Raw genomic sequence first — 16,889 nt, 5'->3', positions numbered from 1 at the left:
ATGAGTCAGTTCTTCACATCAGGTGGCCAAAGTATTGGAGTTTCAGCTGTAGCATCAATCCTTCCAATGAATATTCAGGACTGATTTCCTTAAGGATGGACTGGTTGGATCTCCTTGCAGTCCAAGGGACTCTCAAGAGTCTTCTCCAACACCACACTTCAAAAGCATCAATTCTTCAGTGCTCAGCTTTCTTTAAAGTCCAACTCTCACATCCCTACATGACTACTGGAAAAACCACAACTTTGACTAGATGGATCTTTGTTGGCAAAGTAAGGTCTCTGTTTTTTAATATGCTGTCTAGGTTGGTCATAACTTTTCTTCCAAGGAGCAAGTGTCTTTTAATTTAATGGCTGCAGTTACCACCTGCAGTGATTTTGGAGCCCACGAAAATAAAGTCAGCCAGTGTTTCCACTGTTTACCCGTCTATTTGCCATGAAGTGATGGGACTGAATGCCTTGATCTTAGTTTTCTGAATGTTGAGTTTTAAGCCAACTTTTCACTCTCCTCTTTCACTTTCATCAAGAAGCTCTTTAGTTCCTCTTTGCTTTCTGTCATAAGGGTGGTGTCATCTGCATATCTAAGGTTATTGATATTTCTCACTGCAATCTTGATTTCAACTTATGCTTCATCCAGCCTGGCATTTCACATGATGTACCCTGCATATAAGTTAAATAAGCAGGGTGACAATATACGTACTCCTTTTTCAATTTGGAACCAGTCCATTGTTCCATATCCAGTTCCAGCTGTTGTTTCTTGACCTGCATACAGATTTCTCAGGAGGCAGGTCAGGTGATTGGGTATTCCCATGTCTTAAAGAATTTTCCACAGTTTCTTAGGATCCACACAGTCAAAGATTATGGCACAGTCAGTGAAGCAGAAGTATATGTTTTTCTGGAATTCTCTTTCTTTTTCTATGATCCAGTGGATGTTGGCAGTTTGATCTCTGGTTCCTCATCCTTTTCTAAATCCAGCTTCATCATCTGGAAGTTCTCGGTTCATGTACTACTGAAGCCTCGCTTGAGAATTTTGAGCATTACTTTGCTAGCATGTGAGATGAGGTAGGTAGATAGATGAGATAGATAGACAGTTGGAGATTATAGGTAAATTTGTATTGAAACCATGCATACTTATAATTGTTGAGCTTCTTTAATTGAGATCTTTTCATATTTATCGAGAACTACTAATATTTTCCTATGAACTTGATTTTTGTATCAACAATACATCTTGTTATTGAAGACTCTTTCATAGTTGGCAATCTGATGTTAAAAAGTCTTATGTTTAAAAATGTGCTTGACGTTGAACATTTTATTTTATTTCCCAAAAGTAAGTTTTCATTTACCTTTCTCTTTTTGTAAAAAAAAAAAGAAGAAGAAAGAAATCTGTGAATTCTTGTTTTCTATTTGCTGTTGGGTTCCTGTTTTTTATATTAGCTTATGCATGTTTTTTATGTAAAAGATACAAGCCCTCCAGCATATACAGCATATCTAAAAAATATCTTAAAAAGGCTGCAATATTTAAACATTACATTTTTTTTTCTGCTGTTACTAGCTTTTGTTCAATTGCTTCTTTCAACAGAATTTTTCACACTGAAATATTAAAAATAGTCACACATGTTTCTTAATATTTTCTTAACTGTTATTCTTCCAGGATTTGAATAAATATGCAAAAAAATATTCTTATCCCATGGTTTCTACACATCAAGAGGGAATAGGGAGGCTCTGAGAGATGGTGTGAGACACAACCTTGAGGGAGCACCAGGTATGTCCCCTGAATCTGTAATTGCTTTTTTTTTTTTTCCATTTTGAGTTGTCCTTTGCATCTCATAGGTACCTTGTATTAACTGTGTCAAATTGTCGATGACAAAATGTTCTTTTTTATTCAAGTGTATAGCATCTAGGGGCATTTAGAATTGCATAGAGTATTTGTAATGCATTGGAAATACAAACAAAGCTAGTGGAGGTGATGAAATTCCAGTTGAGCTATTTCAAATCCTAAAAGATGATGCTGTGAAAGCACTGCACTCAATATGCCAAAAAAATTTGGAAAACTCAGCAGTGGCCACAGGACTGGAAAAGATCAGTTTTCATTCCAATCCCAAAGAAAGGCAATGCCAAAGAATCCTCAAACTACCTCATGATTGCATTAATCTCATGTGCTAGTAAATAAATCCTCAAAATTCTCCAAGCCAGGCTTAACTATATGTGAACCGTGAACTTCCAGATGTTCAAGCTGGTTTTAGAAAAGGCAGAGGAACCAGAGCTCAAATTGCCAACATCTGCTGTATCATTGAATAAAGCAAGAGAGTTCCAGAAAAACATCTACTTCTGTTTTATTGACTATGCCAAAACCTCTGACTGTGTGGATCCCAACAAACTGTGGAAAATGCTGAGGAAAAGTAGTACATCAAGGCTGTATATGGTCACCCTGCTTATTTAACTTATACACAAGAGTACATCATGAGAAACGCTGGGATGTATGAAGCACAAGATGGAATCAAAATTTCCAGGAGAAATATCAATAACCTCAGATATGCAGATGACACCACCCTTATGGCAGAAAGTGAGGAAGAACTAAAGAGCTTCTTGATGAAACTGAAAGAGGAAAGTGAAAAATTTGGCTTAAAACTCAACATTCAGAAAACTAAGATCATGGCATCTGGTCCCATCACTTCATGGGAAATATATGGGGAAACAGTGAAAACAGTGTCTGACTTTATTTTTGGGGACTCCAAAATCACTTCAGATGGTGACTGCAGCCATGAAATTAGAAGATGCTTATCCCTGGAAGGAAAGTTATCACCAACCTAGACAGCATATTAAAAAGCAGAGACATTGTTTTGCCAACAAAGGTCCATCTAGTCAAGGCTAGGGTTTTTCCAGTAGTCATTATGGATGTGAGAGTTGGACTATAAAGAAAGCTGAGTGCAGAAGAATTGATGCTTTGGAACTATGGTGTTGGAGAAGACTCTTGAGATTCCCTTGGACTGCAAGGAGATCCAACCAGTCCATCCTAAATATCAGTCCTGAATATTCATTGGAAGGACTGATGTTGAAGCTGAAACTCCTATACTTTGGCCACATGATGCAAAGAGCTGACTCATTGGAAAAGACCCCAATGCTGGGAAAGACTGAGGGCAGGAGGAGAAGGGGACTACAGAGGATGAGATGGCTGGATGGCATCATCAACTTAATCGACATGAATTTGGTAAACTCCAGGAGTTGGTGGCGGACAGGGAGGCCTGGCGTGTTGCAGTCCATGGGGTCACAGAGTCGGACATGACTGAGAGCCTGAACTTAATATCTTTGAAGATATTATGTAAATTTAATCTTGAAATATAATTTTATATGGACAGTCCCCAATAATGACTATTTTCTCCATTGGAAGCTGATCTCAAACACATACACACACACATATACATATATTGAAAGGCATATATATGTATGTATGTGTATATATGTATGTATGTGTGTATATATATATGTGTGTGTGTGTGTGTGTGTGTGTGTGTGTGTGTGAAAGGCATTATCCTTGCTATTTCTCTGACTTAGCACACATCATTTATTCTTAGTATTAGAACTTGGGAGAAAGCCTAAAACCCACTCTGCTAACCTCAGGCTGACTTTGTGCTTTTACTTCAAATGAAACCACCACATCTACTGATTGTACAAAAGCATGATTGCCTAGGACTGCTGCTTCTCCAATAACAATATCACCGTTATATGTTCCAAAATAAAATTTGTACCTTCCTTGGCTTTCAGCTGTCTCCATTGTTTGAGTGTATCGTTCTTCAGTTGTTCACACAAAGTGCTATTTTGGCATAATATCTATTGATCAAATTGCCATATTAACACCTCAAATTCCCTCTGTTAGTTTTTCTTCATGACACATTCACTTAAAAGCCAAGAAAAGGAAAAGGGATCTTCTGTGAATATTTGCATACTTTTCTATACCTACTCTTGGTTTGAAGTAAAAATGTTCATGGTAAAGAACTGCCATAAAAATACAGTTAAGTGTATACATTTTAAAATTTTCCATAGCTCTTTTGCTTTCATTTTTCACATTGTACCTTTTAAATGTTCTAACTTCCATGAAGACTTGAGTCCTTCTTCTTATAGAATAAATGAATGTGATTAAAAATTATTATATTAAGGGGCTTATATATGTTTTCTAGCATATGTTTTATTGTTTTTAAATCAGCATATTCATAAAATGGCTATGGGAGACAAGGTTGTCTTCACTGACTCACGTCTGTACTTAAAATGATTTCTAAACTATGAGTGAAATGTCTGTTTGCCCATCATGTATTGTGTTTCTATCTTCATTTGAAAGAAAATCTCCCCCAATAGTCAATTGAGGTGTACAGTATTTTCCATTACGCTGAGTCCTGTTGATACTGAGAATCAGCACCTTTGGCACAGTTAACACAGTGTAATACTTTTTGAGCATTTGCTCTTGTCAGCCACACCCCTGGAAACTGGATCGCAGATGTAGGTAGAAATAGTACATGGAGCTCCCCTTCATACCACTTGGCACTTTATGTTTTTTTTTTTTTTTTTTTGCTTTAGTTCAGTTCAGTTCAGTCACTCAGTCATGTCTGACTCTTTGAGACCACATGTACTGCAGCACACCAGGCTTCCCTGTCCATTAACAACTCCTGGAACTTGCTCAAACTCATGTGCATCAACTTGGTGATGCCATCCAACCATCTCATCCTCTGTCATCCCCTTCTCTCACCTTCAATCTTTCCTACACTGGGGTCTTTTCCAGTGAGCTAGTTCTTCACATTAGCTGACCAAAGCATTGGAGCTTCAGCTTCAGTATCAGTCCTTCCAATGAATATTCAGGACTGATTTCCTTTAGAATTCACTGGTTTAATCTCTGCAGTCCAAGGGATTCTCAAGAGTCTTCTCCAGCACCACAGTTGAAAAGCATCAATTCTTCGGCACTCAGTTTTCTTTATAGTCCAACTCTCAATCCATACATGACTACTGGAAAAACCATAGCCTTGACTAGACAGACCTTTGTTGACAAAGTAATGTCTCTGCTTTTTAATATGCTGTCTAGGTTGGTCATAGCTTTTCTTCCAAAGAGGAAGTGTCTTTTAATTTCATGGTTGCAGTCATTATCTGCAGTGATTTTGGAGCTCAAGAAAATATAGAGTCTGCCACTGTTTCCACTGTTTCCCCATCTATTTGCCATGAAGTGATGGGACTGAATGCCATGATCTTAGTTTTCTGAATGTTGAGTTCTAAGCCAACTTTTTCCACTCTCTTCTTTCAGTTTCATCAAGAGGCTCTTTAGTTCTTCTTCACTTTCTGCCATAAGGGTGGTGTCATCTGCATATTGAGGTTATTGATATTTCTCCCAGCTTATGCTTCATCCAGCCTGCCATTCCATGTGATGTACTCTGCATATAAGTTAAATAAGCAGGATGACTATATACAGACTTGATGTATTCCTTACCCAATTTGGAACGAGCTTGTGCAACCTTCAACTTGAATTTTCATCTGAGGAGATCCTATGACTGCCCATTTTTCTTGGATGTTAAAAAGACACTGGGGAGATTGAGGTCCCAAAGCAGAGACAGTATATATTCTTCTTATTTTCCTTGACACACTAATGCAGTGTTAGTCTATAGGTAAACATTCAGTAAATATTACTAAAGTGAATTGACAGAGATTTGTGTATAGATAAATGTTCCAACCTCAGCCCCATAAAAGTATACAAATTTGTGCTATTCTTTGTAAGAATGTCCTTGGATATCTTTTAAATAAAGCTTCAGTGGGTTTGCAGGAGGGAAAAGGTGATCAAACCAGTAAGCAGGTTTATGAGAATGGGAAGGGAGGGTTCTGTGAAGAGAAAAGACAAAATAGTGGTGAAATCAAAGGCAAAAAGTTCAAACCAAAGAATCAAAAACACAACATTATCTAAATAAATGGGAAACTATGTTTTTAAACTACAAAGTCTGGGGGTATGGAATAATGCCATTTAGACTAACAAACAGGAGGAGCAGGTCCTAGCAGGGACTTAACTTCAGAGGAATTATAAATATTACCCTGTACTAGGTTTTGCCTGTTGATCCTGAAACATCTGTCTCTTTCTTTTCCCAAGTACCTGTAACTCAGGATAAATCAAATGAAATGGAGAGAAAGAATCAGAAGATACTTAATTCAAATATGATGTTTACATTTAGAATATCTTCCAGAGTTGAAGGAAATTTCCATGAGGAAGTCAGCGTTTGTTTCTCCAGCTCTCTGCTGTATGTCACTCTGAGCTAGCCAGGAAACAAGCTTGAGATGACTTTGTAGGTTGAGAGAGAAGTAACACGGGGAAAGCTGAAAGAGGTAGGGAAGTGAAGACACGCTATTTCCCATCACCACCAGCAGAAAGGACTTGGGCTCTATTTACTGCATCTTTCATTTAATCTTTTTCTGCCCTGACACAGAACACATCTTATTCGTTTACCTCTAAATGTATTATTCCTTTAATATGAGAACCAAGGTATATAAAAAAGATTGAGAATAATGATTCTGCTGAGGGCCTTGCTGATATTTTCTCTCTGCCTCCAGCTCTGAAAAGCAATGAATGTTCTTAGAGCCTTAGTAGGCTCTGTTGACAATCATGGTATTGATTCTAAAAGAAGGAAGAAAAATAAAACTGCTAGTTTGTGTGCATGTGTTAAGCTATCTGGAAGCAGGATTTATCTATAGAAAATGTTTGTATCAATATTATTTACAAACCTAGTGGCAGAGGGAAAATATGTGAATGGATATGTTGTACAGCATAGAGTGTTAGTTATAGGTAATAATACACATCAAACGGAATTTCTCCATCATTTTCCATGCTTAATAAAAGTCTTAGACATTGGATAGCTTATTTGCATATTTCCTTAAAGGAAACATTAACACAGACTCCTAAACAATAAAATACCAATTTTTAACATTAAAAGTATATAAAGAATAAAACTAGAGATTATCATACAAATAATTAATTTAAATATATCCAGCTATTTTAATTGCAGATTCAAAAATATCAACCAAACATAAATTCTTGAAATTCTTACCTAGATGACATGTCAAGCAAAATATTAATCACTCTGGTCCTCACCTCAGTCCACTATGGAAATAATGAAGTATTTCAGCTAAATTATCTCAAAGACTTCTTCCAGCTCCTGGTGTTTACACCCTTTCTTCATCTTTTATTACTTTTAAGTTGGTTTCCCAAGGTGTCAGGATGCTGTAGTGTAGCAGAGGTCCTCTTGGAAAGCAGTTAGGAGGGCAAGGTGATCCAGCTCTGCCAACTCTAGATCTGTGGGACTGGGTACTACTTAAACTTTGTGTGCCTGATTTGAAAACCAAGCAATTAATAGAATACCTATCTACTCCTTATGAGAATGAAATAAATAATACAAAAAAATTACTTATCAGAATGTCTGACATTTATTTTGTGTGTGTTAATGTTTTCTGAGTTTCAAATTTATTAATACAATTATGTAATGCTCAACATATACCTAATTAAATTTGGAATGTTCATTTTATGTCAACTATAGAAATAAAAATTTCATAAATCTATAAATTTTTATAGTTTGACTGAATACATACACACATGCGGGGAGCCAGCCTGACTGCTCAGGCTCCTTCTCGGCTCTGAGAGAGATCAAGAGGTCCCTCTCTGTCCCGCCACCCCTGATTTATTAAAGCACAGGTTGGCCTTTTTTACCTCCCTCAAGGAAATTGCTGTAGCGATCTTTCATCTGTTTTCCTGGTGCTGATAAACTCATCATGATTGAAGCCTGTTATCTATCTAGTTAATGTTCTATTGATCTCAGTCATGTTGGGTGCTAGGGTAATACTTTACTATCCTTAAGTGGAGGAATTTAAAACATCTGTGCCTGTAGCTCTGCACATATGCAAACATTTAATCTATTAGTGACTCCTGTTGGCATATATATAGGTGTGGTGTTCTTCAATAAAGCTGTCGGTTTCAGTCGAGAGCTGACTCCGTCCCTCTCAACCCCATTCTTTCCTAGTCTTTTCTTTCCTAGTCCTTTCTTTTATTTCTCAGGTATTTCGGCGATTGCGCCCGTGACCGGTTCGTTTGCCGGCAGGCTCCGGCAAGTGGCGCCCGAACCAGGGACACGAGCGGATCCCGGACTACAGCCACCCAAAAACAAGTAATCCCGCGGGCAGCGTCTGAAGTTGCAGGTATTGTGGGTGGAGAGGGTATAGTTGAGAGTAAAAATCATGGGTCAAAGTAGTAGTAAACAGTTCTTTGTTTCTACGTTAAAAATTATGCTAACTGCTCTAAAGTTTATAACTCCTAAAAATCTGCAGCCTACCTCCGGGACAGTTGAACACATTTGCAATTTCCCGGAAGACCCAAAATCTAGTAAAAAGGAGGCTGTTGCTTTAACATCTGACTCAGAGTCTGAACTCTCTCATGAGGATCAAGGAGAACTAGATGAGTACAATAGAGAGAATTGGGATGCTTTTATTGTCACAAAAGGGAAGGACAAAGCATCCCCTTTTTTGGAGCTTAAAGAAATGTTAACATCCATATCACAGAGAGTGGAGCAATTAGAGTTACTGTTTCCTTCGGGTCCCAAGCCGCAGCACTTCAATACACCGTCTGTTGTGGCAGGATTGGATCCCATTCCAATTCCTCCTATGCCTCCTCCTTTGGTTGAGGCTCCCTTAATACCTACAGCTCCTGTATATTCTCCTTTGAAATTTGAAAAACCTGTCCTTTCCCCACTTCAAATGGCTGTTAAACATGCTAGAGACCAGGGAGAAAGCCTTGAGGGATATTCCATGATTTTTCCAGTCTTTGAAGACGCTAACCACCGCAGGTATCATGAGCCTGTTCCATTTAAACAGTTAAAGGAGCTTAAGCAGGCTTGTGCCCAATATGGACCCACGGCACCTTTTACATTAGCTATAATTGAGAGCCTCGGAGCCCAATATTTGCCACCCAATGATTGGAAAGCCGTTGCACGCGCCTGCCTTTCTGGAGGTGATTATTTGCTCTGGCACTCCGAGTATGGAGAAGTTTGTGGTCTTATTGAAGATCGTAATCGCCGTAATGGGTTACAAATTAATTTTGACATGCTAATGGGAGAAGGAGTCTTTAGGGCTCTTAATGCACAACTAAATTATCCAGAACAAGCTTATCTTCAGATTAGTGAAGCTGCATTAAAAGCCTGGAAGAAACTTCCCGTTTCTAATAGAAAGACTGAAGATCTTTCGAAAATTCGGCAAGGGCCTGACGAGCCTTATCAGGATTTTGTTGCTCGTCTATTAGATGCAATATCTAAGATTATAGGAGATGAAGAGGCAGGTCTTATTGTAACAAAACAGATGGCCTATGAGAATGCAAATGCTGCGTGCCAAGCCGCTCTGCGGCCTTACAGGAAAAAGGGAAATTTAACAGATTATGTTAGAATTTGTGCTGATATTGGCCCTTCTTACCTTCAAGGGCTTTCTATGGCCGCAGCTATTCAAGGAAAGTCTATTAAAGAGGTTTTGTACCAACAAGCAAGGAATAAGGGAAATATAAAAAGGAGCGGGCCACCAGGTAGTTGTTTTTTATGTGGACAAATGGGACATCGTATGGCTCAGTGCCCAAAAAGGAACAATAACCCTGATTCGGCAAAAAATCCTAATGTCTGCCCTAGATGTAAAAAGGGAAAACATTGGGCCAGAGATTGTCGTTCTAAGATTGACATAGAAGGTAAACCTCTGCCTCCTGTCTCGGGAAACTGGGTGAGGGGCCAGCCCCAGGCCCCGAAACAGTGTTATGGGGCACTCAAAGCCGAGTCACAACCAAACCTGATCGACTTGGTATCGAACACTTCTACCGAATCACCCCAGGCAGCGCAGGATTGGACTTGTGCGCTGCCGCCCATATAGTATTAACCCCAGATATGGGGATGCAAGCCATTCCTACAGGGGTATTTGGACCACTACCAAAAGGAACAGTTGGATTAATCATTGGCAGGAGCGGTTGGACCATGAAAGGATTGTCCATTTCCCCTGGCGTGATTGATGCCGACTATACTGGGGAAATTAAAGTTATGGCTTGTGCCCCCTTTAACATTATTAGTATACCTATTGATCAAAGAATTGCCCAATTAATTTTATTACCCCTTCATGTGGAAGGAAAGATTGCCTCACAGAGAGAAAGGAAGGCTGGTGGTTTTGGTTCCTCTGATGTTTATTGGGTCCAATCTATTTCGACTCAAAGATCAAAATTAGAGCTCATTATTGAAGGAAAAAGATTCTCTGGAATTTTGGACACTGGTGCAGATGTGTCAGTTATAGCTGAGGAACATTGGCCACAGCATTGGCCGAAGCAAGAAGCTTGTTCTACTCTGAGGGGCATAGGTCAATCTCAAAACCCACAACAGAGTAGTGGCCTCCTTCACTGGAGTGATTTAGAAGGACATGAGGGCGATTTCCAACCCTTTATTCTGCCTCATCTCCTTGTTAATCTTTGGGGAAGAGATGTTATGCAACAAATGGGTGTATATATGTTTGCCCCAAATCAAGTCATCTCAGATATGATGATGAATCAAGGTCTACTTCCACAGCAGAGACTAGGAAAGGGTGATCAAGGAATTACTTGCCCTATTGTATCCACTCCTCGCCCCACCAGAGCAAGCCTAGGGTGTTTTTGACGGGGACCTCTGATTTTCCTGTAACTCATGCAGATCCTATCAGTTGGAAGACTGATGAGCCTGTTTGGGTTGATCAGTGGCCCCTAACCAAAGAAAAGATTTCAGCAGCTGAACAATTGGTGCAGGAACAATTGAGCTTAGGACATATTGAGCCTTCCAATTCCCCTTGGAATTCACCAATATTTGTTATAAAGAAGAAATCTGGAAAATGGAGGCTTTTGCAGGACCTCCGCAAAGTAAATGAAACCATGATTGTTATGGGACCCTTACAACCTGGCCTGCCCTCGCCTGCAGGGATCCCTCGTAAAACGTTTAAGATAATTATAGATTTAAAGGATTGTTTCTATACTATTCCACTCCATCCTGATGATTGTCAGCGATTTGCCTTTAGCATACCTTCTACTAACTTTAAGCAGCCTGCTCGGAGGTATCATTGGAAAGTTCTGCCTCAAGGGATGGCTAATAGCCCCACCTTATGTCAAAGGTTTGTCAATCATGCAATCGACCCTGTGAGAGCTGCATATCCTGATGTCTACTTAGTCCATTATATGGATGACATCCTGCTTGCATACCACCTTGAAGGTGTGCTTTTGCAAGCCTATAATTTGCTGCTCACACGGTTGTCTCAATTCGGCCTTCAAGTGGCACCAGAGAAAGTACAGAGGCTTCCTCCTTTCTCATACCTGGGATTTAAATTAGAACAGGAATCTTTTAAGGCCCAAAAACTGCAGATCCGAAAAGATAATCTAAAAACCCTTAATGATTTTCAAAAATTACTTGGGGATATAAATTGGATACGTCCATATCTTAAATTAACTACAGGTGAATTAAAGCCTTTGTTTGATATTTTAAAAGGGCCTACTGATCCTTCTTCCCCCAGGACATTTACAGATGATGGTCGAGCAGCATTAGCTAAAGTAGAAAATGCTCTTTCTCAACATTTCGCTACTTATTGTGACTTTTCTAAGCCCTGGGGTCTTTACATACTCCCTTCCAAATATACGCCTACAGCAGTTTTGTATCAGGATGCTCCATTACATTGGATTCATCTGTCCATTTCTCCTTCAAGAGTTCTTACTCCCTTTTTTGATTTTATCAGCTTGTTGATTGCTCGAGGACGCCAGCGATCTAGAGAAATGCTCGGAGCTGATCCTACATATATTTATGTACCCTATACCAAAGAGCAGCAAGACTGGCTTTTTCAGTTTAATGACTCATGGGCTTTGGCTCTCGATTCCTTTGCAGGGAGAATAATTAATCATTTACCTTCTGATAAGATTTTACATTTTGCTAGTCAACATCCTTTTATCTTTCCTAAGGTTGTTTTATCTGAACCTATTCCGGATGCGCTCTCTGTATTCACTGATGGTTCCTCTAATGGCATTGCTGCATTTGTACTTAATAATTACCCTACCTCTTGGCAAACTGCATATAGCTCTGCCCAAGAGGTAGAATTGTCTGCTGTTTATGAGGTCTGCTTACGATATAATTCGCAACCTTTTAATTTATTTACAGATAGCAAATACATTGCTCATGCTTTGCAATATATAGAAACTGTTCCTTTTATTTCTACTGTGAATTCTAACATTCAACATTTGTTACGTTCAATTCAGTCTCTGCTGCAGCAGCGCACCTTACCCTGCTTCTTTGGACATTTACGTGCTCACACTGGACTCCCTGGACCCTTATCTATGGGAAATCAAATAGCTGATTCTCACACTAGAGTTTTTCTTTCACAGGTAGAAGCGGCACAACAATCACATGCGTTACATCACCAAAATAGTAATACTCTTTGTTTGCAATTTCATATCCCTCGAGAAACTGCACGACAAATTGTTAAATCTTGTTCTGTTTGCCCTAAGTTTCTTCCAGTTCCATACCTTGGTGTTAATCCTCGCGGGCTCCTACCGAATCATCTTTGGCAAATGGATGTCACTCATGTTCCTTCTTTTGGTCGTTTAAAGTACGTTCATGTATCTATTGACACTTTTTCAGGATATATTGTGGCATCCTTACAGACTGGTGAAGCCGCAAAACATTCTATCTCACATTGTCTTTATGCTTTTTCCGTTTTAGGCACGCCAAAGATTATAAAAACTGATAATGGCCCCGGCTATGTTTCCTCTGCCTTCAAAAATTTTTGTTCCTCTTTTTCTATCACCCTAAAAACAGGCATTCCTTATAATCCACAAGGTCAAGGCATCGTGGAACGTGCCAATCAAACTTTGAAATTACAGCTTCAAAAAATACAGAGAGGAGAGCTCTACCCCCTTCTGCCTAGAAATTACCTTAATCACGCTTTATACATTCTAAACTTTTTAATTTTAGATAAAGAAGGACATTCAGCCGCGCAGAGATTTTGGGACCCTCAAATCTCTAGTAAGAAACCGATGGTCTTGTGGAAGGACCCGCTAGATAATAACTGGCATGGCCCAGATCCCGTGTTAATTTGGGGGAGGGGTTATGTATGTGTTTTTCCGCAGGATGCCGAAGTACCGCGCTGGCTTCCAGAAAGGCTGGTACGCCAGACGGAGGAGATCCCTAAACCAGCAGATGAGTCGTCTGACTCTTCAACAGAGGAATCTTCTCCCGACAAATCAGCAGATGCATGAGATTATTCTTCAAGCAAGGAGGATAACTGCAGAGACGGCTTAACCTCGACAAGCCCTAGCTTATACTGTGCTCACATTGGCTTGTGTGATAATCAATCAAGCCTTCCCTCAGGCTGAAGCCAATGCTTTTGTTTCCTGGGGCCCATTCTTAATACTGACATTTGCCGGGAGCAAAAGACTTATGTACCAACATTTGGAGGCCAGGAATTTCCAAAGTATTACATTGAAACATATGGGACTATTGCCTATCCAAAAATGTAAGATTGTAATGAATGTAACTTTTATTGCCAACAAGTCTGTTAAATGGTCAAGGACAAATTGGGAAAATAGTCCTAGTAAAAGAATTGTAAACGCAGCCATTTCCTTTGAGGAAGATATAAAGGCCATTAGTTAAAAGAAAAGGGGGAGATGCGGGGAGCCAGCCTGACTGCTCAGGCTCCTTCTCGGCTCTGAGAGAGATCAAGAGGTCCCTCTCTGTCCCGCCACCCCTGATTTATTAAAGCACAGGTTGGCCTTTTTTACCTCCCTCAAGGAAATTGCTGTAGCGATCTTTCATCTGTTTTCCTGGTGCTGATAAACTCATCATGATTGAAGCCTGTTATCTATCTAGTTAATGTTCTATTGATCTCAGTCATGTTGGGTGCTAGGGTAATACTTTACTATCCTTAAGTGGAGGAATTTAAAACATCTGTGCCTGTAGCTCTGCACATATGCAAACATTTAATCTATTAGTGACTCCTGTTGGCATATATATAGGTGTGGTGTTCTTCAATAAAGCTGTCGGTTTCAGTCGAGAGCTGACTCCGTCCCTCTCAACCCCATTCTTTCCTAGTCTTTTCTTTCCTAGTCCTTTCTTTTATTTCTCAGGTATTTCGGCGATTGCGCCCGTGACCGGTTCGTTTGCCGGCAGGCTCCGGCACACACACACATATACACACACACAGACATATTCATGCCATACACTATTTCTATGAAGAAGAAATGAAAAGGAAAAAAGTTGGGGTAAGGAACATAAGAGACTATGAAAAAAAGGTGCAAAGTATACCACAAAGAAAGATTTAATATATTAGTAACAAACAGAAACAAGCATGTAGTAGAAACACTTCTAAAGATAAACAGCTTAAAATTAGAAGCAAGTGTTTATCTCAAAAATATACTAAATATGGTAATTAAGACAACACTGGTATGCTATTTGTACATTTCAACTGAGACAAATCATAAAGTTATAAAAACGTGTACTACTTAGCATGGATGTAGAGAACAAGAGGAAAAAAAAGACTATCCAAAGATAATAATACTATGTATCACTTATCCTAACAAAGATATAGACAAGTTTAAAATAACACAAAAAGAACTAAGCAAAAAACATAGCTGGGTTTGTGCCAGGAGTATTAGTGTTGTAACTTCTGAAACAAATTTAGATAATTTCCATGTCAAATTTGATTCTGAGCTCTGGATCTGAGACTATATGTATACATATATATATATATATATATATATATCAGTTCAGTTCAGTTGCTCAGTCGTGCCCAACTCTTTGCGACCCCATGGACTGCAGCACATCAGGCCTCCCTGTCCATCACCAATTCCTGGAGTTTACTCAAACTCATGTCCATTGACTGGGTGATGCCATCCAACCATCTCATCCTCTGTTGTCCCCTTCTCCTCCTGCCTTCAATCTTTGCCAGCATCAGGGTCCTTTCAAATGAGTCAGTTCTTCCGCATCAGGTGGCCAAAGTATTGGAGTTCTGGCTTCAACTTCAGTCTTTTCAATGAATTTTCAGGACTGATTTCCTTTAGGATGGATTGCTTGGCTCTCCTTGCAGTCCAAGGGACTCTCAAGAGACTTCTCAACACCACAGTTCAAAAGCATCAATTCTTTGGCACTCAGCTTTCTTTATAGTCCAACTCTCACATCCATAATGACTACTGGAAAAACCATAGCCTTGACTTAATGGACTTTTGTTAACAAAGTAATATCTCTGCTTTTTAATATGCTATCTAGTTTGGTCATAGCTTTTCTTCCAAGGAACAAGCGTCTTTTAATTTCATGACTGCAGTCACCATCTGCAGTGACTTTGGAGCCAAAGAAAATAAGGTCAGCTACTGTTTCCACTGTATCCCCATCTATTTGCCATGAAGTGATGGGACCAGATGCCATGATCTTAGTTTTCGAATGTTGAGTTTTAAGCCAACTTTTCATTCTCCTCTTTAAATTTCATCAAGATGCTCTTTAGTTCTTCTCCACTTTCTGCCATAAGGGTGGTGTCATCTGTATATCTGAGGTTACTGATATTTCTCCCAGCAATATTGATTCCAGCCTGTGCTTCTTCCAGCCCAGTGTTTCTCATGATGTCCTCTGCATATAAGTTAAATAAGCAGGGTGGCAATATATAGCCTTGACGTACTCCTTTCCTGATTTGGAACCAGTCTGTTGTTCCATGTCCAGTTCTAGCTGTTGCTTCTTGACCTGCATACAGATTTCTCAGGAGGCAGGTCAGGTGTTCTGGTATTCCAATTTGTTTAAGAATTTTCCAGTTTGTTGTGATCAACACAGTCAAAGACTTTGGTGTAGTCAATAAAGCAGAAGTAGATATTTTTCTGGAACTCTTTTGATTTTTTGATGATCCAATGGATGGTGGCAATTTATGTGTGTATATATATACACACATATATATGTAGAGAGAGACAGTATATATATATATATATATATATATATATATATATATATATATGTAGTTGTTTAGTTACTAAGTCATGTCCAAGTCTTTGTGACCCTATGGACTGTAGCCCACCAGGCTCATCTGTCCATAAGATTTCCCAGGCAAGAATAGTGGAGTGGGTTGCCATTTCTTTCTCCAGGGAGATACATATATATACATTCTTTTCACTGTATTTAAGAGGTATTAACTCACCCAATGCTCCCAACAGCTTCACCAGACAGCAGACATTTATCTACATATTCAGATAAGGAAACTAGTGTACAAAGAAGAATTAGTACATCACATTCACTCAACTTGAAAGAAGTTCTCTATTCCACAAACTACATTTTATTCCATGTCCTGTAGTTGTTTTGTTCAACAATAAGCTATTTTATTACTATTGTTATTGTGTTTTAAAAATCCCCGTTGGGGAAGAGAATAATATCATTAAAATCAAAGTTACAGAAGAATATTTTATGACATGGCAAGATACAATACAGACTGTAAAGTGAAGGATAGACATTATCATTCTCCATTAGTCCTAGAGAGTAGAGAAGAAAAGAGATAATTAATATACACCAAGGAGTGATCTTCATATTTATTTGGTGGGCTGTAGGTGATTTTTAGTTTTTTTCCTTTTGCTTACATTTTCTTTACATATTCTACAATGAACCTCTTCTATTCTTGTAGTATCAAAATATGTTTGTTTTAGTGTGCTGGTTTATTTAGTGCTGGTTCCTCTGAAAGATTTGAGAAGTTGAGCAAATTAGTCTTTTCTGAAAGGATTATTTACTTTAGCTGAAGTCTTTTCAGTTGGTAGGAAGTACTCAATTGCTCCTAAAGGTGGATTGATAGTAAATAGCTTATTATTTTAAGCATGATTCACATGATTGAAATTAT

The 16,889-nt window shown here is 39.0% G+C and overlaps 1 long non-coding RNA gene across 1 annotated transcript; it reads left to right on the top strand.

Moving 5' to 3' along the window:
- The first annotated feature begins 7,612 nt into the window (after window positions 1–7,612).
- Window positions 7,613–14,108, top strand: LOC139030243 (uncharacterized). The gene is made up of 2 exons (XR_011482548.1): window positions 7,613–8,204; window positions 13,159–14,108. It is a non-coding gene; the product is annotated as an uncharacterized lncRNA (long non-coding RNA).
- The last annotated feature ends 2,781 nt before the right edge of the window (window positions 14,109–16,889 follow it).

Source organism: Odocoileus virginianus, chromosome 21 (genome assembly GCF_023699985.2).
Source record: "Odocoileus virginianus isolate 20LAN1187 ecotype Illinois chromosome 21, Ovbor_1.2, whole genome shotgun sequence".
NCBI lineage: Eukaryota > Metazoa > Chordata > Mammalia > Artiodactyla > Cervidae > Odocoileus > Odocoileus virginianus.
This window is presented reverse-complemented; position numbering and strand designations above follow the sequence as displayed.